The following is a 23,703-nucleotide window of genomic DNA, read 5'->3' as shown; positions in this document are numbered from 1 at the left end:
TATGATTTATCTTCATTGTGTTAAGTGTATAATCATCACTGCACACTACTGTATTCATGACCTTCTACAGCACTACTTGTGTGTTACCCTTTCTCTATATTTGCTGTATGTACAGTGTTGTGCAAAAGTCTTATGCACTTGTAAAAAGAAGCATGTAAAGCGAAGATGCTTTCAGAATAATGAAATTAAAAGTTTCTAAATATTGAATGTATTATAAAGAGTAGTAAACAATTAAACTAAATCAATATTTATTTTGACCACCATTAACCTTTAAAACCCACATGAAATCTCTTAGGTAAACTGTCTTATCAGAAAATTGGCTGGTATGTTGTTTTGAGCAACCTCAGAACATTTAATCTTTTGGATAATTAATGTTTGTCTCAAATTTGTATTTTCTACTGTCAAACTAATGTAGAAAACAGTAAAATAAATAATACTTTTTTTTTTAAATCTAGGCTTTTGCACACTACTGTATTTCATGGCAATAAAGCAAACTCAAGTTGAACTCAATATGGATTGGTCTTCAGCATTTTCCTTTGCTTTGATTCCTCACATCCTTATAGGTGTTCAATGACCCTATCCACAGCTGTATTGAATTGCACCCTTTGCTGGTGAGCATTATTGACACACCTCAGTTCCAGCGTCTGCGCCACCTCAAGCAGCTGGGAGCCACAGACTTTGTTTATCCGGGAGCCTGCCACACCCGCATTGAACACTCTTGGGTACGTCATGTTCCCTTCAAAAGGGCTCAAGTGCCATTTGGGTCTTGCATGACAAAGGTTTTTATTACCTTAACCAATTTTAACATTTTATTAGTTTGGAAATGTTCAATTAATAGCATTTTTAAGACAGTCGTGAATGAAGCATGAAACATAACAATTATGCATTGAAAAATAAAAGCAGGGTATGATTTGGTAGCTCTTAATAGTGTCACAGTCAGTATATTTTTGAGCATGGGTCAAGAGCTTATAGCACAGAGTAGCAGTGTGTGCTAGTTGTCAAGAAGGTGAGTTTGTAACCAAATGATTTGATTCCCAGGGTGGGCCTCTAAAATCCTATCATTGAAAATTGGCATCTAGCTGTGTAAATTGGGTGGATCCACTGGGTGGATCTAATTTGTGGTCTTTTTGGCAGGGTGTGCTACCTGGCAGGAGAACTGATCAAAGCCCTGAAACAGCGCCAGCCTGGGCTGAATATTACTCCGAACGACATACTGTGTGTCCAGATAGCAGGACTGTGCCATGACCTTGGTATGTTTCACAGCCCCTCCGTCAATACATCTTCCTCTTACCCTAAACAGTTGGTATTGTCAGGGACCAGAACAGTAACCCAGTAGCGAGACCACAGGAGTAAGCTTTCAAATCTTAATTTTCTTTGCAGCAGAGTAAACAGGCGAAGTTCGATAGCCAGCAAAAGGTAGCAACAGAGAACAGGCAGTTTGTAAACGAGAGTCCATGGAATGGGTCGGTACACCAGCAAGCCGATATATCAGGGACAATCCAATACGAAGTCAAAGTCACAGGGAAAGGGTTGATAACACATGGGCAGTCCAAACAAAAACAGAATCCGGAAACAAAAACCGAGAAGCCAAACAGGGCCGAAAAACTTTGTGTCAAATCAGTACAGAAGGATAAATCTAGAGCTGGAGGTCTAAGACAAAACAGGCCGTAGGACAGGACACATAACAATCTGGCAACGCAAGACAGAAACAAAGGGAGTTTAATACATGGACATAACAAGCATGATAACCAGGAACAGGTGAGTGGAATGACATGAGACAGAAAGGAAGTACATATAAGGACTGGGACTGGCATTTATATAGAGCCTTTATCCAAAGCGTTGTACAATTGATGCTTCTCATTAACCCATTCATACACACACACACACACACACACACCAACGGCAAGGCACCGACCAGCTCGTCAGGAGCATTTGGGGGTTAGGTGTCAAGTCAGTTGCCCTCACCAGTACAGGGAATGCACTGCAATACAATTCTGTTATTGTCCCTCGAATGGCAATTTGTAGAAAGGTTTAAAAGAACACAGAACACACAAGTTAAAAGAACACTTAAAATGACCAAGGTAGTCAACAATACATACACCCACCGAGCACTTTATTAGGAACATTGTTACTTTATTACACCTACATACTCATGCGATTATCTGATCAGCCAATTGTGTGGCAGCAGTGCAATGCATATAATCATGTAGATATGGATCAGGAGCTTCAGGTAATGTTCACATCAACCATCAGAATGATAAAAAATGTGATCTAAATGACTTTGACTGTGAAATTGTTGGTGGCAGACAGGGTGGTTTGAGTATCTCAAAAACTGCTGATCTCCTTGGATTTTTACACACACTAGTCTCTAGAGTTTGCAAAGAATGGTGCAAAAAAAAATAATCCAGTGAGCAGCAGTTCTGCAGACATAAATGCCTTGTTAATGAGAGGAGAATGGCCAGACTGGTCAAAGCTGACAGGAAGGTGACTATAGGCGACTATCAAAAACAAAACTTAGTCGCCGAAAGGCTAAGGTGGGGAAACGTACACCTGGCGGACGCGCTGGCTGTCAATGACTCACTGCAGCGACGTACTGCATTTTGTTGATTTATTGGACGTAAAACAAACATTGAAAACGGCATCACAGAACAGCGACTCGAGTACAGCGGTGTTAAAAGCGGTCAGCAAAAAGTAAGACTTCCCCCTGGCTCACCCCCTCTCCATTCATTAATGCTTTTACAAATCCCGCCAGGTGAACAGCTGAAATTCCCTACTACTGCTGACGTAACCACCAAACCCACGTGACCCAAATCCCCGTATGTGACCAACAATAAATAACAGACAATAACACAAATAACAATCTATACCTGGCACCTAGAGTGACAGTAACACAAATAACCACACATTATAACAGTGGTATGCAGAAGAGCATATCTGAACACACAGCACTAAGTGAATAGGCTAAAGCAGTAGAAGTCTAAAAAAGAAGTCTAATAAATACTGTATAAAGTGCTCGGTGAGTGTAGACTTATAGCCATAGAGTTAAACTGAATATGTACCAGTTCTCAAAGTTAATATTAAGTTTATATAATATGTAGGGTGCATTATCGGGTTTAAATAAATAAAAAGTATGATTGCTTGTGCTTGTTCGGCAGATTAATGGTTTGCTTGTACTTGAGCTTGGGTACCCTGAATCCACGCCAAGTTGGAAGGACCTCAAGCTTACTGTTCACCACATTCTTAATTTTCATCTCCTGCAGCCCAACCATAGTTTTCATTCCATTCCAAGCCAATCTCAAATTTGATCCAAGCCTACCCTCAATTTTTTCCTTATACATTTATGGTTTCTCTTTCGGCAGCCTCATCATTGGAATGCTCTTTGGTCAATAAACCCTCCAGTGACTTATTAACCTAAGGTTTATTGTTGGGATAAATCTTCGCTAGTTTTGAAGAAATCACAGCATCCTCACAAAAAGCAACTGTAAACCACATACAATATGTGAGTTCATCAATATTGTCAGAAGAATCCTGACGCATTCAGAATCCTGTCCAGTCGAAACAGCCCTGTTGGTGCTGGGTGCGGTCATCTGTCCAGACATCCTCATAACATGCATCTTCTGTCAGGTTGAAACGGAACACTAATTAGCCTACACTGTCTGTTGATTTGCATCTCTTTCCTTATTGAAGTTGGAGGATAATGTAGTCACGTTATTGGTTGATTTTGTTGCTATTTTTAAAAGTCTGCTATAAGGAGGGTCATCTTCCCTATTGTAATATATTTTATTATTCTTTCGGTTTTACTTTTCCCCAATTGTTATCGTATATATTTTTATTGTGTGTGAGTGACAGTTCTTATCCCCTCTTTCATCCCTCTTGCTGTGGTCAGGACATGGCCCTTTTTCCCACACGTTCGATGGAATGTTCATCACAAAACTACACCCGAATTTGGGATGGAAGGTATTTTTCAACTTCTACTCTTTTGTATCCTGTTCTTTTGTTGCCTGTATTTTTGCTTTTACATTACTCTACAAACCACACAATGCGTATCGGTTTATGGTGGTACTTATGCTTATGCTTATCCTTAATGCTGTCTGTCCGTCTGTCTGTCTGTCTGTGCGTGCTCTAGCATGAGACTGCATCTGTGCAAATGTTAGATCACCTGATCAAGGTAAACGGTTTGGAGCCAGTGATGACACGTCATCAGCTGAACCTGCCTGAGGATTTGGTGTTTATTAAGGAACAGATTGCCGGACCCCTGAGGAACCATGTTCCTCCCGGCCAGGTGCGTCACTACGACATATCTCTTCTCTAGGGGCTTTTTCTGTGCTAGGTTCCAAATATTGTTTTTTCTCATCTCTACAGTGGCCATATCAAGGAAGACAGGAAGAAAAATCTTTCTTGTATGAGATTGTGGCCAACAACAACAATGGAATTGATGTGGACAAGTTCGATTATCTTGCTAGGTGAGTGATTTTGGTAGAAGTGCACTTTATGGAAATTCTGGGGCTGATATCAATATCTTCTCAGACGCTGATTTCCTACAACAAAGTTCCCACCTTCTGCACTACAAGAAAGATATAGTGGCGCTTGAAAAGGTTCAAAGAACGGCTACCCAATTGACTTAAAGAAAGATTGACATCAGAAAGATTCAAGATGCCTAATCTCTTTAAGATTGGTAAAAGGAGACTTAGGGGTGTAATAAGGACCCATTACTCAGACTTCATGGGGACTAATAAGAAAAGCTAGATCATGAGACTTAGGGGTGATTTGATTGAGGCTTTGACATTTCTTAAAGGGATTAACTAAGCGAAGTACAGGCAATTATTCAGGAGTTTGGTTAGCAGAATGAGGGGGCATAAATGGAAATTAGAAAAGGATAATATATATTTCACGCAGAGAGTGCGTGGAATAGCTTGCCAGGACATAGTGTAGTGGAGCCAGGTTTTGAAGGGCAGGATTTATAAATAGATACTATTTAACTTTATGCCAGGTTTTGGCTTCTCCGCTTCTTCTGATTACTTGTGTGTTCAATCACTTCCTCAGTGAAATCGGTCAGTATCTAGTCCTGATTCTAGGATTGCCACTGGAGTGACCATGAGGACCAGAGTTAATGAGGCAGCCATGCATGCCTAAATGGTAACACCGCCACCGTTTCACAGATGAAGGGGTTTGCTTTGGATCGTGGGCAGATGGTGGCCACTTTTGGCCTACTCCCTTTTTGCTATCACACTGTTACAAGTCAATCTTGATCTCATCTTTCCAAAATACCTTTTTCCAGAACTCTGCGGTCTCCTTTAGGTTCTTATTAGGAAGCTGTAATCTGGCCATCCTGTTTTTCCTGCTTACTAATGGTTTGCATCTTGCAGTGTGGCCTCTGTATTTCTGTTTGTGATATCTTCTGCAGACAGTAGTCACATCCACACCTGCCTGATAAAGAGTGTTTCTGATCTGCTGGACAGGTGTTTGTGGTTTTTCTTTATTTGGTCATCAACTGTAGACCTCTTTCTTCTTTGGCAGCTCCTTTTACTGAGCTCACCAGTAATTATGTTCCAAGTAGTTTATTTTGGTAAGCCTAATATATCTCTGATGGACTTTTCCTATTTCTCAGCCTCATCATTGCTTCTTTGACTGTCAACTGTCACTGACAACTCTGGTCCTCATGTTGACAAATTCCAATGACAGAATCCAAAGGCAATCCAAAGCCTATAATCAAGACTTGATACTGAAATCTTTCTTATACCTGCACTAATAAAGCGATTGAATACACCTATCACATCAGAACAGATGAGAAGCCAACTGTCCAATTACTTTTGGTTTCCTAAAATGGGGGGACTATGTATAAAAAAGGATGCAATTCCTATATGGATCACCTGATGATGTACATACAGTACCTTCAAATTGAAGGTGACAGTCTGTATTTTAATCTCATTTTATTAATTGTTTCATTTTAAATCCAATGTGCTGCAGAGCCAAAAGAAAATCAATTGTGCCACTGTATAAATACTTACAGAGCTCACTCTACATAGTTTATACTTGGTGGGTCTCTGAGAAATAACACAAAAAGTACTTGCTGTGTTTTACCAAAAATATAGCTTAAAACTAAATGAGTATTAAGCTATTATCAGTTCATAACAATTCAACGATGATGTTATTGTCATGGTGGGAGGTAGTACCCGGTGGGTCCACCAGAGGGCTGAGGATCATTAGTTCCACCTGTTCCTCATTAACTCCTGGGGAATTGCCTTCCCCAAGAGTATTTAAAGCCAGTGCTGACTCCCTTCAGTGCTTTTGTGTTCAACGTTTGCACGTGCACAAAGCCGGTAACACACCAGGTAGACTCTGTTCTGGTAGAGTCAGGTACGGTGTTGGTTATTTACAAAAATCTCTGAGACTACCAAAAAATTAGGTAAGGAAGGCGCTCGGTTGTGGTGTTTGTTCACCGACGCCTTCCTGAAAGGTTTTCATTTCTTCCTTTTTGTTTTGGGCTCGTGTGAGCCGGTGGTAGAGGGACGTTGTCCCCGGTATTGTATTTTAGTTTGTGTTTTTCTTCCTGAGCTGCGCCTCATGGGTTTTTGTTTTGTGCCTAGCGGTTTTTGCTAGGTTGTACTTTTATTTGGGGAATTCACTATTATTTCTCAGTGCTTACTTCCCAGCACTATATCTGGTTTGTGTATTCGCCCTGTTTTCTGAGGGTTGTTTTTATTTTCTTCAGCCGTTTCTTGGGACTTAATTTCTGTTCTTTCCATTACCGCCTACGGGTTAGTTTCTGTTCCTCCCTGTGTCCCGGGAGAAGGTCTTATTGTTGTATCTCACTTTCTTTATTGTGAGTTCGCCTTCAAGGGTCGTACCTCAGTCGCTACTGGCCCTCCACCCTGCCCCTACCCTACAGTTATTGTTCATCCCCAATTTAGATTATTTTTAATTCATATGGAACTAGTACTTTTTTGGTTATTTCTCTGACAGTAATATTCAATTATAAACTATCATTCTATCCATCCCAGATTAATCAGTTGATGACCACTTTAGAACCGCCTGTTTACAGTCCTCACTTAAAATATATATATATATATATACAGTTGTGTCCAAATAAATAGCAGTTCATTAAACAAGTGAATAAAGTGCAGATATTTTTAAATAGCTTTTCGTCCAATATTTCAAATGTAGTGGAAACATTACACATTCAATTCCAAATCAAAGCATTAACAAATTTTGGCAAGTCTGCATTATTCTTTTACAGGAAGCAAAGAAAAGGAATATTAATCTGTCAACATTTTTCTCTTCAAACTCAACCACTTACTGTATAAACTGAAGAAATCTTTCAAGATTTAACTTCACTTTAAATGACTGAACCAATATTTAGGTGCATAACCATTGTTTTTGATAACTGCTGTGCATCTGCGTTACATCGAGTCAACCAACTTCTGCCACCTAGAAACAGGTATTTCAGCCCAGGATGAACAAACTACATTCCACAGTTCCTGTGAATTTTTGGGTTTTGCTTCAGAAACTGCATTTTTAATGTCACCCCACAAGTTTTCAATGGGGTTGAGGTTGGGGGATTGAGCTGGCCACTCCATTATCTCAATCCTTTTTGTCTGGAACCAAGATGTTGCTCACTTACTCATGTGTTTGGGGTTGTTGTCTTGTTGAAACACCCATTTCTGAAGTACTGTCGATGACCACTAGACCAGAAAATAACAATTTTACTCTCATCAGTCAACAGAATGTTACGCCATTTCCCTTTGGGCCAATCGATGTGTTCCTTGGCAAATTTTTACCGATTCTGCACATGCGGTTTTTTCAACAATGGTGCTTTACGGGCAGCTTCTTGCTGATTCCAGCCTAGGGACCCAAGCAGACCAACCTAGCTACGGCTGTGCTCGACATGAATGAACTACCACGCGGAGGCGAGGGATTTACCATCATAGGTCTACGGGTGCTATACGCCGTGATACATTAAGCGTAAATATTCAACCTCCCTAGACCAGTTCGAGGGGGTAAACCATAACATTGAGTGTCAGTAAGGGAAACCACACAGATCAAGTTTTAACAATTTATTTTACCAGGCAGGTTACATATGTAATTACACACTAGTTCCAAATACAATATAAAAACATTAGAAGGAAACCAAATTACGGAGTCTTAAAAGTCATACCTGGTAATAAAAGCTACATATGGGAGTCTGGCTACAGACACCCTGTACATAGAAATTACGTGCACAGTGTGCACGGGAGAGACTGATTGCATCCTCCCAGATTGCTTAGTTTACTGTCCTTAAATCCAAAATCTGGCCTTTGATGTCACCCATCTGGAATTTGGAGCCACCCCTCCCCAGGAAACGCCGGGGGGTTGAGGCACATGGCTTTCACTGGGGCAGAGCTCCACACAGTTTCTCCCTGGTTCCTGGTTGGTTATGATGTCCAGGGTTTGCTGTTGCAGAAATAAAACCATTGCACCAGTCGCACTGAAACAATCAGAATAATACCAAACATGAATATTATCTGACTTTGTCATGAAACATCCAATGCTTTATGCATACTTCCAGGGAAACTGAGGAATGAGGGAGATGTGAGAGGGAGGGAGTAAGGAAGGGGGTCGAAGGGAATAATGGGCCCAACAGACCGTGCCCTCTGAAACCTTCCCGTGCCGTAAAGGATGTTTCCCCTGTCGTAACAAGTTTTACGGCTGGAGGCCTGAGTCTTCCCCCACAGGCTCCTGCCCGTATGGGTGCAGAGTTGGTTGGGGTTAATGGTGCATGCTCCTGGGTTAAATTACTTTACAGCCACATATTACCACAAGACCAGAGGAACCCAGCAAGCTGACCAGCGCCCTGAGTGACAATGCCAGATGTTAATCATTTCCGCCTTACAATGACAATGTGCGAAACATTTGCTTCCCTTCTTCCTTAATAAAGGACAATTAATGACATCTGTTTTTATTAAAATCCACACTGCTATTATTTTGAACACGCCCCTTTCAAGGAATGTGTCAATTACTCAGAACAAGCAGCGTGCATGTCATGACAGTTGGGTCTGTTTGCCAGTTAATGATTAATTTGATTAAATTCTTTTAACCAATATCCAATTTCCATAATCTTTACAAACTTCTCTTTTTGTCATTAGAGACTCCTACTACCTGGGCATGCAAAATAGCTTTGACCACCGACGCTTCCTGAAGTTTTCACGTGTGTGTGAGGTGGACGGATTGAAGCACATCTGCCCTAGAGACAAGGTACTGGTGCCACCGTGCCGAGACCAGGACCCCACACACCACATCGTGAAATGGGATCTATTATATCTGGAATAAATGTGTAAGCCTCACACGAACCCAACGACAGAATTTAGCGAGGGTGAAGGTATCTGTGTGCTTGTCCTTCTGATCTGAATGAGGTTAGTAGGGTTAAATGTTAATGGTTAATGACTACATCAGCCAATAAATAAACCAAGTTACAAAGAGAGTAGTACCACTTTCTACTGGTCCGGGCATCTCCACAATAGGGCCAATAAATCTACCTTCGTATTTATTATCTAACTCCATTTTAATAATCATTTAGATTAGTTATCTAGCTTTGGTAGATTTCTTATTTATAATTTAGACTTGATCGCTAAAGGAATCCTGTACCGTAACGGACTCCCTGAACAGTCCTCTGTTGGTCCCGCCACATGTCACATCGGCCGTTATGTGCATGTGTCATGGTGGGAGGTAATTCTCACTGGTGCCACTAGATGGCCGAGGATATTGTTTCCACCTGTTCCTCGTTTTCTCCAGGGGAATTACCTCCTGGGAGAGTATTTAAGACCAGCATCGACTAGTTTTCAGTGCTTTTGTGTTCAACCGTTCGCCCTTGGCACAAAGCCGGTAAAGCGCCCGGTAGACTCTAAACCTATATGAGTCAGGTACGGTGCTGGTGGATAATTCTCTCACTGCTAAAAAGGAGAAATATCTAAAAGGTAAGGAAGGCGTACAGCTGGAAGTGTTGTGTGTGCTGGCGCCTTCCTCAAGGGTTTTGTTTTTCTTTTGGACTCGTGTGAGTCGATGGTAGAGGGACGTTGTCCCCGGTGTTGTATTTTGGTTTGCATTTTTGTCCCGAGCTGCGCCTCGAGGTTTTTATTTTCGTGCCTAGCTTTTCTCGCTAGGTTGTATTTTCTTTTGGTTTTCACTCAGTGCCCAGCCATTTGGCACGGTACCAAAGTTATTGGGTCGCCCTAGTTATTTAAGGGTTGTTTTACGTTCTCTAGCCGTTTGAGCTACTTCTCTGTTTGCGATTTCTAAGTTTGGTTTGTTTAATTTCCTTTCCTCCCATTGTTCCGGGAGAAGTCCTGTTCCTAGCTGGGTATCCCTATTTCGGTTCTCCCTGGGATTTAGTGACTGACACGTTCGCGTGTTGGTTAAAAAAGGTTCTACCTTTGGTCGCCCCTGGCTCTCCGCTTAGCTTCCCACGCTACAGCATGTCTCACAAGCTGGCTAGATATCTCCAGTCATTACAGAGGTCGCAGGAATAACTGCTTTTGGGTGTAGGCGATGGCAGCTCAGGGACCCAAGAAGACCAACATTAGCTATGACTGTTCTTGACATGAATGAACTGACTAGCGGAGGCGATTGATTTACTGTCAGAGGCCTACGGGTGCAATATGCCATGATACATTAAGCGTAAATTTGCAGCCTCCCTAGACCAACTAGGGAGTAACCAACAATGTATTTTACCAGGCAGGTTACTTAATCACATTAAATTCCAAATTAAATATAAATAAAAGTTTTACAAGAGAAACCAAAATTGCAGAGTCTTAAAAGTCATACCTGACAAAGGCTATACGCACTATGTGGGTCTGGCTATAGACACCACAACAAAATCTACATGCATTATGTGCATGGAAGTCTGACTACATTCTCCAGTATATAAAAACTACACTAAATAAAAGCACAAACCAGGCCCTTGATTTTTGATAGGATTTGATCAGGGGGGTCGAGGCAAATGGCTTTCACTGGGACAGATACTTGCCATTCCCATTACAAGCTGAAGACCTAGTTTAAGTATCTTTGTATTTTAGAATCAAACAAGTCTCATGCATTGCACATGGATTATACTTGCACCAAACTTCCCTTTTGCTGATATTATTTATTATTTTGATATTATTAGGACTTTTGATTTGCCATTATGATGCGTATGTTATAATGCGTATGTTTTGTGAGCACCTTGCCAATTTCTGTTGGTTCCAGGAAATGGAAAATTTGTACGACATGTTCTACACACGGTATAGCCTTCATCGCCGGGCCTGCCGGCACAAAGTGGGAAACATCATCGCAACAATGTGAGTACCTTCACACTTCCAAAAAGACCCCAGCTCATACTGGGGAACCATGTCCAATATTGCCTCGCCATAATGATATGAATGTAAGCAGTGATGGCTTCTCTTGTCTACAGGATAACAGAGGCTTTTGTGAAGGCTGACAAACACATTGAGATCATAGGCTCTGATGGCAAGACTTTCTCCCTCTCCACTGCCATTAACGATATGGAGGCTTATACCAAACTCACCGGTTAGGCACTTTACTTACCTGTTATATAGGGATGGAAGGCTCTCATATTGCCGAGATTTAACGGAAGAGCAGCAAATTAAGTGCCCGTTAAAACACAATGGTATCAAATTTACTAAAGAGCAGGTGCTATCTGCATCACCTATATGCAGCCCAAGTTTTTGGAAAATTGTGTAGCTTTTGAGAACGTTTAGGCTTAAGAATTAACCTACACCTGATAATAATAATAATAATAATAATAAGAAGAAGAACCCCCCCCCCCCCCCCATTCCCTGTTCAGACCACATCTTCCAGCAGATCCTGTATTCCTCGTCTCCAGAGCTGGCTGAGGCCAATGCCATCCTGCGAAACATCAATTGTCGCAAGATCTACAAGTTTTTGGGCAAGATCCGACCCAAGAATCCTGTGGCAGACACATCGGTGAGACTAGATGAACCAGTCTGTAGACGCTGTAAAATGGGGGAGAGAGTGAAAGAAGGAGATGGTGGGAATGACAGGGAGCCTTGACAGAGCATATGAGTCCAGCATTTCTAACACAATCAGTGCCTTTTGTAGGGGTCCTTGCACGGGCTCCAAAATATGTAGGGGTCCTCGCACGGAGCTCCAAATTATGTAGGGTCCTCGCACAGGCCGCCAAATAACGTAGGGATTTTACTCTCTACGAAACCGGGGCGCCAGTTAATGTTATGTAGCAGTATAACTGCAAAAAGTAATCAGTCTCATAAAATTACTGTTATCAGAAATATCCAACCACAAATTTAGTATTTCAATTAATAATTAAAATAACCAATATTAATGATTGAACACACCGATAACCTGAAGGTTGGAAGTTCTTCGAAAGACTGCTTTAACTCGGCTCTCATGTCTTTGTGATTCCAAAACGGACACCGGGGTTTAATAAAATATATTTATTAAACAACGTACAAACACAGAACAGATAAACTAACGGGAACTAGTAGGGGAAGTTAGGGTGTGTGTGTGCGTGTGTGTGGGCTCGAGCAAGCGCACGTGTCGCTTGAACAAAGGAAAGGTAAAAGTGGGAGTAGCTAGCTTGGGTAAGCTAGAGTTCTTACTGAGTCCATACACATCCAAAAGACGTGCTGTCCTTGTAGAAGCGGCGATGGTAATGTGAATGTACTGGAGAGGTGCGCAGGCTGGGGCGTCTTAGCCGTGCATTGTCGTCTGGTCCACTCGGTTGCTGGAAGGATGTTCGCTTCAGTTGTTCTTTGGTGAGCTTTGCAGGGGTAAACTGATGTAGCGTTCCGTGTGCACCAGTTTAAACTCGCTATAGGCCACGAAGTTACCGCAAGGTAACTGGGTGGGTCCATAGGCCTGGTAGTGCGCTGTGCAGCATTCAGCCTCTGTCCGAGTCTCGGAGCAGATGAGCTGAAGCGAATGGCCAAAAAGGGTGCGTCGAAGAGAAGAAGCAGAAGAGACAGAAGAGAGGTCCCAAGAACGTGTCTTGCTCTTATACAGGACCGTTTATTGCTCCCGCCATTACGGGATTGGCTGAACCAAGTTAGACGTCATTCGTGGTGGACGTCGCGGAATTTTCCTGTGAGAATGTAGTCCCTACACTTTATACCTCTGTCTACTTTGTGTCACTGTTCTGTAGTAGGTCTTTCATCACTCTGACTCGGGTGGTCCATTTTTCTTCAGGATGTGCGCGCCGCGATAGCAGCCAGCATTGCTCAAGCCTTGCCTGACAGCAGAAGAAGTGTAACACTTCAGGCTGAAGATTTCGAAGTCACTGTGAGTCAAATGTCTACAATAATGCCTCTTTGCAACTGTTCTCTGATTGAAACCTTATGTACACCATGCAGGTCAGTTATAATTATTATAAGAATTCCATTTCCAAATACTTTGTCATATCAGTGACATTAACTTATTGTGTGAAATTGGAATAAACAACTATTCCTGATGCCATACACACGTAATGACCACTGTATACAACCTACAAATGTTCATGAAACAAAACCGCCATCCCCTGCCTTATAAAAGTAACAACATCATGGCACTATTGTATTTAACAATGCGAATACCTGGAAACCATTTACTTTTACATTTCTGCTTGGCCTGCGTTTAACCATGTTTTGAAATGTTCATGTTTGTCAGCCTTGACTGTGGTTACCAGTCAAGATGCTAAGATGCTATGCTAAATTTATCACAATATATTTATCAAGCATTGTGAAGCACACATTTCATCTCTGTTGGATTAGAGTTGGCTTTGAGCATACTTGGTCATATGGCAAGGTGAGAAACAATGTTTACATTGAGAATTGATTTCATGGCATACTCTTTTCAAGGTTCAGATACTCACAGCCACACCACATTGCAAAACTGGGCTGTAATCCAAACCCAGCCCTGTTTTTATTTTTTTTATTCTTTTTCTCATTTGGCAGACACTTTTATTCCAAAGCAATTTACAAGTGCATAGGTTCTTCCACAAGTTAAAGCATCACATCCATAACTCGTAAAATACACATGAAGTTTAGAAGTTGTTCTAAACATATAGTCATCATTGAAGTGCAATTTTTTAATTTAATTTTTTTTTGGGGGGGGGGGGGTTTAGACAAGAGGGATAGGGATATCAGAAAGGAGGGAGGACTAAGGTACAGTTTGAAAAGGTGTTTTTTTGTCTGCGTCGAAATAGGGGGAGGGATTCTGCGGTCCTGACAGTGGTAGGCAAGTCATTCCACCACTGAGGAACCAGAATGGAAAACAGGCGTGAACGTGCAGCTCGAACGCCAGGTGCTCGTAGAGAGGGAACCATAAGGCAACCAGAGCTGGCAGCTGGGGACTTGGGGACTAGTGGTCTAGCTGGGGAGTAGGGAGTGATTAAGGATTGTACGAAAGGTGGGGCAGTCCCCTTAGCAGCCTGAAATGCCAACACTAGGGCCTTGAATCAGATGCATGCGGCAATAGGAAGCCAGTGGAGGCCAATGCGGAGCGGGGTGACATGAGCCGACCTGGGCTGACTGGTCATCAGGCGGGCTGCAGCATTTTGAACCAGCTGGAGGGGCTTGATGACACAAGCTGGGAGACCGGCTAGGAGCGAGTTGCAGTAATCCAGGCGGGAAATGACGAGCGCCTGGACTAGGAGCTGGGTGGCTTTCTCCGTCAGGAGATGACGGATACGGCGTATATTGTAGAGGAAGAATCTGCAGGTTCTGGCAGTGGAGGATACTTGTGGAGCCAGGGTGAGGCAGTTATCAAGAGTCACCCCAAGATTCTTTGCCATACGGGAGGAGGTAAATAAAAAGCTCAGTTCAGTTTAGCAGTTAGCTGTCCAGGGTGTATTCCTGCCTTTCGCCCAATGTATGCTTGGATAGGTTCCAGCCCCCCTGCGACCCTGTTCAGGATATGCGGGTTAAGATAATGGATGGATGGATGGAATTATGTTTATTATGTTGTTTTCAAATGATAATCTGTGGATAAGGCACCATATTGGTGGGGAAAAGGGCTGTGCTAGAGGATCGATGTTTAACCTTTGCTCAAGCGGGGACGTTTACGCCACTCCTCAAAGTAGATCTTGGCTGCCTGAAAGTTTATGTCATCAGTCTTCTTGCAGTAGACCCGGACCAGTTGTTCAGCAAACGTCTTTGGAAGGAGCTGGGACACCTGTGGGCAAGACGGTCCACTGCCAGGCATCAGGAAATGCACAAATGATGGACGGACATGATTCAAGGAAAATAGGATTCATCCTGTACTTCCTGTCTATCCAAAAATTTTCCAGAATTATACAGAAGCCCAAATTTTTGCAGTTCAGCATGGAGATTGTTCTGGAGAAGATAAATGGACAGTTGGGAGCAGACCGCCCGTTCCAGAGTTTTAGCGAGAAAGGGAAGAAGAGAGACAGGCCGGTAGTTGTTCAGGGCAGAGGGGTCAAGAGTAGGTTTTTTGAGCAGGGGAGTGACTCTGGCCCTCTTCAGGGAAGAGGGCATGGTGCCGGAAGAGAGGGAGGTGTTGATTAGAGAGGAGAGAAAAGGGAGAATGTCATTGGATATAGATTGTAGGAGGGGAGAGGGGATGGGGTCAAGAGGACAGGTGGTCGGGCGTTGGGATGTAAGGAGTTTCAATGTGTCGGCGTCAGAGAGGGGAGAAAAGGAGGCTTGGGAGTTGGGGAATTGCGAATGGCATCAACCTTCTTTTCAAAGAAGGAGACAAAGTCATCAGGTGTGAGTGATGAGGGAGGTGGGGTGAGGGGGGGGCCAGAAGAGAGGAAACGGTTGAAAACAGTTTGCGGGGATTAGAGGCGGCCACGTTAATTTTTGAGTGAAAGAAGGAAGATTTAGCTAGAGAGACAGAGGAATGGAAAGATGATCAGAGGGCATGGAAGGAAGCCATATCACTGGGGAGACAGGACCTTTTCCATTTTCTCTCCGCTGCCTGCAGTTCGGTTCGGACAGCTCGTAGAGCATCAGAAAGCCAAGGACTGGGGGGGGAGGCCCGAGCTAGTTTGGTGGTGAGGGGACACAGAGAGTCAAAGGAAGATGAGAGGGAGGACATGAGGGTTGTAGCAGCATCATCGGGAGACAGTCGAGAGAAAGACTCCGCGGATGGTAGGGAGGAGAGGATTGTAGATGAGAGGGTGGAGGAAGACAGGTGGCGTAGGTTCTGCCGACAGGTGACAGTGGATGGTGGGAGAGATGGATGGGTGTTAGAGGAGAGTGGAAGAGAAAAAGAGATGGAGTGGTGTTACAGAGAGGTTGGTTGTTGTGCAGCTCCTTGTGAAGATGAGGTCAAGAAGGTTGCCTGCTTTGTGGGTGGGAGGGGAAAGAGTGAGGGTAAGGTCAAAAGAAGAAAGGAGGGAGAGAAAGGTAGACTGGGTGGACTCTGAGTTGAGGTTGAAGTCACCCAGGAGGATCAGAGGGTGCCAGACAGGGTGGTTTGAATATCGGAGAAACTTCTGATCTACTGGGATTTTCACACGCAAGAGTCTCTAGACATTGCAGAGAATGGAGCGAAAAACTAAAAATATCCAATGAGCAGCACTTCTGCAGACAAAAATGCCTTCTTAATTAGAGAGGTCAATGGAGAAGGGCCAAAGCTGACAGGAAGATGACAGTAACGCAAATAACAAAACATTACAACAGTTGTATGCAGAAGAACCTCTCTGAACACACAACGTGTCAAACCTCTAAGTGGATAGGCTGCAGCAGCAGAAAAGTAAAGTTATAAATACCTTATAAAGTGCTTATAATGTCTCGCTGTTTGCACAATTGTGTGTGTGTGTGTGTGTGTGTTGCATTTTTGTAGGTGTCAAAAGAGCCATCCCAATGCCTCGTATATGAGTGGAAGGAGCTACATGCTTGAACATTTGACATTTTCTGAAGTTAATATATAGCAATGTTAAATTAATTTTAGAATGTTCTGTTTTCTTTGTGCTATGGATCGAGGCACAGGTTGAGTCTCTAGCTTAGACCTGGCGCGGACACACCATTTAAATGAAGTACTCCTTGTTGCCGTCGTCCATGGAACCTTCCAGTCCTGGATCTTTCTTCAGTGCGGCGTCAGGAGTCTCTGGGCGCTCTGTGCCTTTGGCTTCGTTGGTACGGTAGGTTCCCTTGCGCTGGTGTATGTAACAGAGGAGCACGACAGCCAGGCAGATCAGCACCAGGATCACCACGGCGATCACCCCTAGGGAGGGTGAGGTCGCAATTCAGGCTCAACATTGAACAGAACTGGAGGAAGAGCCACTTCAGTCGACTGCTGATTTATATAACCTGCTCAATATATACACTCACCAAGCACTTTATTAGGAACATTTTTACTTTATTATACCTCTTTACCGTAAATCCTCAAATTGTGGTCTTTTATGTACTAAGGCTGCACAAAGCACAGGCCTTTATTTGGGGCAGGCTTGTATTCGAGGCAGGCCTTTATTTCTTATTAGGCTTCTGTTGTAGAATTTTATTCTTAGAAATAAAGTAAAAGGCTACACTTAGTGGGCGAACACTGTTCAACACTTCTTGTAACCGTTCAGAAACGCAACTTGAGTAGCTAAAGCTGAAAGCCAAAACAGAGGCGTCTTCATAAAGTAACAACTTGCCAGACACGCCTTCATAAACAATAACAAATTAGCGTAGATAACAGCAAGTTAAGGATCTAAGTGCGTTTTATTGTGAGACATGCGTTTCGTTTGGAGCAGCATACCGGTAGGCTATCAAAAGATTTTCGCTTTGGTTTGGGATTTAATTTACTTTTGGACTGTTTGATTCTATTGCTAAATGTTAGGACTGATGGGCACTGAAATCTGGGGGGTATTTGATGGTTCACTGTTAAGTTTTATGTAGTTGAAAGAGTGTCGGGATTTCCACCCGTCTGTTTATTGCGAGTCAAGGCAGCCGCTTTCATTCATTCATTGAACGTGCGCTGTGCTGTAAATACATGGAAACCTTATTGCGTAGCCAAGTAGCCTAAATGGAGTTAATTATTAATTTTGCCTGATTTACTTTTTATTAAATTTGTAGGCTGGAATGCCGCGCGGCAACAATTGTGTTTAAATGTATACTGCTTCAGCCTTTGGCAAGCTACTCAGAAGGGGGCGGCAAGCAACTGGTAGCTTGAGAGCAACGTGTTGGAGACCCATGGTGTAGGACAATGACCTTTCATTGGCAACAGTATTAAACCAACCAACAACATAAAATATTAAGAAGAGCTCTTTTATTTCATTGAGTTAAATCAAAACAATGTCTTCTAGTGCTCATGGACTGATAGCCCTACTGGTAGGCAATATTACCCCGGCTTGTATTTGGGGGCCGGCCTTTATTTGTCCGAATCGACCACGCCCCCGGCTATTATCCGAGGCCCAGCTTCAAATAGAATCCCGGACAAAATTTGAGGATTTACGGTATTCACGTGACTATCTAATCAGTCAATGGTGTGGCAGCAGCGCAGTGCATACAGTCATGTAGATACGGGTCAGGAGCTTCAGTTAATTTTCACATCAACCATCAGAATGGGGAATGGCAGAAATGTGATCTAAGTGACTTTGACCGTGGAATTAATAATTGTTGGTGGCAAACAGGCTGGTTTGAGTATCTTGTTAATGAGAGACGCCTTGTTAATGAGAGACATCAGAGGAGAATGACTTGTTCCACACAACAGTGGTATGCAGAAGAACATCTCTGAACACTCATCATAACTTTAAGTGAATAGGTCACAGCAGTAGAAGTCTAAAAAATAAGTCTAATAAATACCTAAAAGTGCTCACTGGGTGTATATTGTGATTAGTCATATACTTTATGATGTGATTAATACATGGACGAGCTGGAGTAGTATTATCTGTGTTTAAGGATTGTTATTTGTTCCCCATGAAATGGCCATGATGAGGAGGTGATGTAAAACATTTTAAATAAGCTTCCGTTATGCTGTAACTGCTACGCCAGGGCAAATTTATGTTCTAGTTTCTCTCAAATAATTGCAAGATAATTATACATATTCCATATTCTGCTAGTTTAACAAGTTATCATGGTGTGTAACATCTTATATAGACTGTGCTGGGGCTCCTAGGCAGGGATAGAAGTGGAAATTATTTTTATGGGGGAAAATGGGGGGAGGGTATGATCATGGTGATTGGAGTACCATCATCAGTGGTAAGATTGTGGTCAGAGAACGGCACGGTTTTGTGGCCCCTGTAATCCCCATTTATCCTGTAATCCAGGATAAGTGGGGTAGATGAGGGCCTCTGGAGTCGATGAGGGCAGCATTCATGTTCTTTTTTACAGTGACAAACAAACACCAACATGGTGCATAAACAGTAGACCTGGGGGCTCATGATCAGTGCAGACTTTGGCGCCATGAGCCATGAGGAGTTTTATTTCCACTCACCTGCCAGGATGGTATTGTAGGATCCATCTTCTGCTTCAACACCTGCTGAGGAATGAAGAAAGCTAGTCAGGTACAGAGTCACAAGCTCACAGAACAACACCTGCCGAGGAATGAAGAAGGCTAGTTGGATACAGAGCCATGAGCTCCCAGAACATGAACTCAACTGAGGATGGAGGAATTTGGAATTTCAAGAGTCAGCTTCAAGAGCTGGGATAGCCTATAGCCTAGTGGGTAAGATCCTTGACTGGGACCGGGAAGGTTTGGATAGAAGCTAAATAATAAACAAAACTAAAAATCACTAGCATTTGGCAAACAGACCACTGATATTTCTCCCAAAAGAGAATGCTTTACTTCCCCCTTTTTCAGCACTAGCCGCCACTACCTAGGCTAGGCCTACTGTATATATTAAATTTTGCACAATTTTATGATATTTGTTATTCAGTCATTCATCTAATTGCATGATCGATCATCAAAAAGGCATTGCAATCAGGGTGAGTAATGATCTGTTTAGGTTACTGAATGCTTTTTGGTAAATACGATTGATATAGCCTACATGTAAGAACATTTAAATTCATTAAAGGGATTAACAATCAAATCACCCTAAGAAACACAATGATTTCATATCTACTGCATATCAGGCAGGTTTGAAGCTCATTTCATACCTTGGAACCCTGATGACTTAAAGCTGAATCTAGTCCCACCCCCCAATTGCCATAGAGATCCATTCAAAATTTAGTAAACAACTCAGATAATAATCCATACTGTATTTTATGTTCAAGCTATTTCAATACATGTATTCTCATGTTTCAATGTTTTTTAATGAGGAATTCATGGCATGGGAAAATCCAAATAACTGTCAATTAAGAAGAGACAGATGGCAATTAGCCATCACAAGTCACAATTATAAGGTGCCCCTGCAAAATTCATGAGTGCCTCTGCAAAAAACATCCATTGTATTTGACAGGTATGAGGTGCTTCTCCTTGTATGCATTCCGTTTTGTTGCCAAAAATATTGATGGTTCACTATGCGGCCTCATACAGGCATAACAGTTTTTTTCATAGATCAATCAATGTCTGAATTATCTGTTACACATATCTATTGCAATTATTCAGACACCTGCAGAGTTGAGGAAATGAGATTGCAATTCCTCAAAACAGCCACCAGATGGTGATGGAAATTGCATTTTGAACTTGAGTTTTGGTCTGTTGGGCACATCCTATCTTGAACTGTAATATTACAGGTTTCTAAGAGTTCTGAGAGCTGGCCTTCAAATAGCTTGTCACTAGATCCATACCCTCTGCTTCTGACTGTCACAGGCATCAGCATTACCCCCCCCCCTCAGTAACCCCCCCGCCCCTCCAAAACAGAATATGAAAATAATAATAATAATAATTGTACCAATTACCAGACTTGATGGTCAAGCACCTCCTTTCTGTTATGAATTGACAGTTCTTTGGCTTTCCCCGTGCTGATGGATGACAAAGGGATTTTGCATACATGTTACCTCATTTTTATACTCTAGTGAAACAGGAAGTGATAGAATGACACAATATAGTTCCATTAGACTGAGATGAGCTAAATTAAGTAAAATTGTATTGCCAAAATAGGTCTTCACTTTGTTTGATTTTATTTACAAAAAATGTTAGGGGTGCCAACCTTATGCCTGTGGTTTTCAGAAAACATGAGATTCAGAAAACATGAGAGCAAATGCATTGAAATAAAAGGATATAGCTTTCCCCAACATAAGATATAGATAATCTTCTGTGTTGCTATGGAATCCCCGCCCTGCACGCATATGTGCAGCTCCGGTGTCATGATTTTAACTGCCTACCTCAGGAAATTCCAGTATTTACCTCTCTAGACCTTGAGAGGGTGTGCCGGCCAGGTTCAGCAGGAAAAATTACCTCCCGCATGTGGAATACCGATTGCAGTCAGCTGCGTGAAGAGCGATTTAAGTCTCTTCCTGGCACTGCTCTGAGTTTTGGTGTTTCATTTTGACACGTATAGAGATCTAGAGGTCGAATGATAGAGAGTTTTTGGAGGACTGCATTGCTTTTAGCCTTGAGAAGCATTCAGTTTAGAAATTAGTTAAGAGGTATGGGGACCTATCTTGTTTCTCTTGGGTTGGTTGGTTCCCGTGGATCTTCCCTATTTTTGGTGCTTAGGTCCGCTTCTTTTTAGAGGAGCGAGTGGCAGAGTTCGCCACTAAGGTTTAGCACGTTTGAGACTGCCATTCAGAAATCTAGTTTTTTTATTTCCTGACCGTTGTAGTTCAGGTCAGAGTTTTGGTTGGCCGGGGAGTTTGGTTCCCTTTTTCTGTTATTTTTTTCACACAGAAGTCGCCCGCTTCTTTGGGCATTCTGAATGGGTGGCCACTGAAAAGACAGCTCACAACCTGCACTTACCCTCCTTGCCTACCACTGAAAGACTAGGATTCTTGTCGTCTGCCACAATTTTCCCCCATTTTGTCCCCATTTGTTTAGAAAAAAGACAGTATTTTGTGCACTACGTCTGCTTTGTCTGTGCCATGCCTCTGTAGTCCTGCAGTACAGTGGTGGAGAATGCAAGTAAATTACAGTTGATTGGGCTAAGCAGGGGCCAATCCCATCATACTGCTTCTTGATAAACACAAGGTCCTCTGGCAGAAATGAGCAATGTTAGCTTAAGGGTGTGGCTCAAGGGCAGTTGTGGCAGTTGTGGCAGTTGTCATGTTTCTTATACTTGTTACCATACAATGCAAAGAAGCTGGTTGAGCAGCATGCCTCCAACAGCCCTGGTGACATTAGATTAGATTCAACTTTGTCAATGCCTTCTAAGGCAATGAAATGCGTCCTTTGTATGAATGCATTACAGTAAGGGCGCAGCAGATATACCAACAGGAAGAAGGATTATACAGCGTTTAAAAAGCCGGTGGGAAGACTTTATGAATTTGTTCTGCATTAAAATGTTTTGGTGAAAATGAATTGAACAATACTATGGTAGGCAATGAGAACAAAATCATTCCCACAATTACATTGGCGGCGACATTGGCTCAGGTGGTGAGAGCAGTCGTCTGGCAGTTGGAGGGTTGCCGGTTCAATTCACATCTAACCCCCAAATGCTCCTGATGAGCTGGTTGGTGCCTTGCATGGCAGCCAATCGCCGTTGATGAATGACTGGGTGAATGAGAAAGCTTCAATTGTACGGCGCTTTGGATAAAGGCGCTATATAAATGCCAACCATTTACCATTTACATTGGGGTAAATGTACGGCTAATAAACAGAAACACTGAAAACGTAATTTTTTTACTTTTGCATAGCATGAATGCATGTTTGAAGGCTCATTCCATGATTGTTGATGCTAAACAATTTGTTTGAACTGGTTTGAAGCCACATTATTCTGCAATATTACTTCTGATGGTCAGCTGTCCCAGTATTTAAGGTCACACAAACTTTGAGCAGTGTCACAGTGTTAAACACGATGGCACGACAGAAGGAGCTCTCTGAGATTGTTCATAGTGTAAGGCGGAAATTATTCAAATCTGGCATTGTCACTCAGCTTGCTGGCTTCCTCTGGTACGGTGGCAATATGTGGCTGTAAAGTAATTTAACCCCAGGAGCATACACCATTAGCCCCCATCGTCTCTGCACCCATACGGGCAGGAGCCTGTGGGGGAAAAACTCATGCATTGTTCCGAAAACAGCTGTCTTCCTGAACCCCCATAAATCCCCCTCCTATCAGGGAGCGGCATCCTTTACGGTACGGGAAGGTTTCAGAAAGCACGGCCTGTTCTCTTCGACCCCCCTTCCTTACTCCCTCCCTCTCACATCTCCCTCATTCCTCAGTTTCCCTGAAAGTATGCATAAAGCATCAAATGTTTCATGACAAAGTCAGTTTACATAATATTCATGTTTGGTATTATTCTGATTGTTTCAGTGCGACTGGTGCAATGATTTCATTTCTGCAACAGCAAACCTTGGATATCATAACCAACCAGGAACCAAGGAGAAACTGTGTGGAGCTCTGCCCCAGTGAAAGACATGTGCCTCAACCCCCCTGATCAGATCACGTTTCCTGGGAGGCCTGGCTCCAAATTCCAAATGGTTATAAAACGCCAGATGGTTCATTGGTTCATTGCGGACCCATTTTTAGGGTCAAGAACAAAGGCCTGGATTTTGGATTTAAGGAGACCAAACCAACCAATCGGGGAGGATGCAATCAGACTCCCGTGCACACCGTGCACGTCACTTCAATGTACAGGGTGTCTGTAGCCAGACTCCCGTATGTAGCTTTTATTACCAGGTATGACTTTTAAGACTCTGTCATTTGGTTTCCTTTCTAATGCTTTTATATTT

General features: G+C 42.7%; 1 pseudogene; it reads left to right on the top strand.

The window, feature by feature from the left end:
* Positions 1–560: 560 nt before the first annotated feature.
* On the top strand, positions 561–12,042 carry LOC133116919 (deoxynucleoside triphosphate triphosphohydrolase SAMHD1-like; annotated as a pseudogene).
* The last annotated feature ends 11,661 nt before the right edge of the window (positions 12,043–23,703 follow it).

Source organism: Conger conger, chromosome 17, assembly GCF_963514075.1.
Source record: "Conger conger chromosome 17, fConCon1.1, whole genome shotgun sequence".
Classification (NCBI taxonomy): Eukaryota; Metazoa; Chordata; class Actinopteri; order Anguilliformes; family Congridae; genus Conger; species Conger conger.
This window is presented reverse-complemented; position numbering and strand designations above follow the sequence as displayed.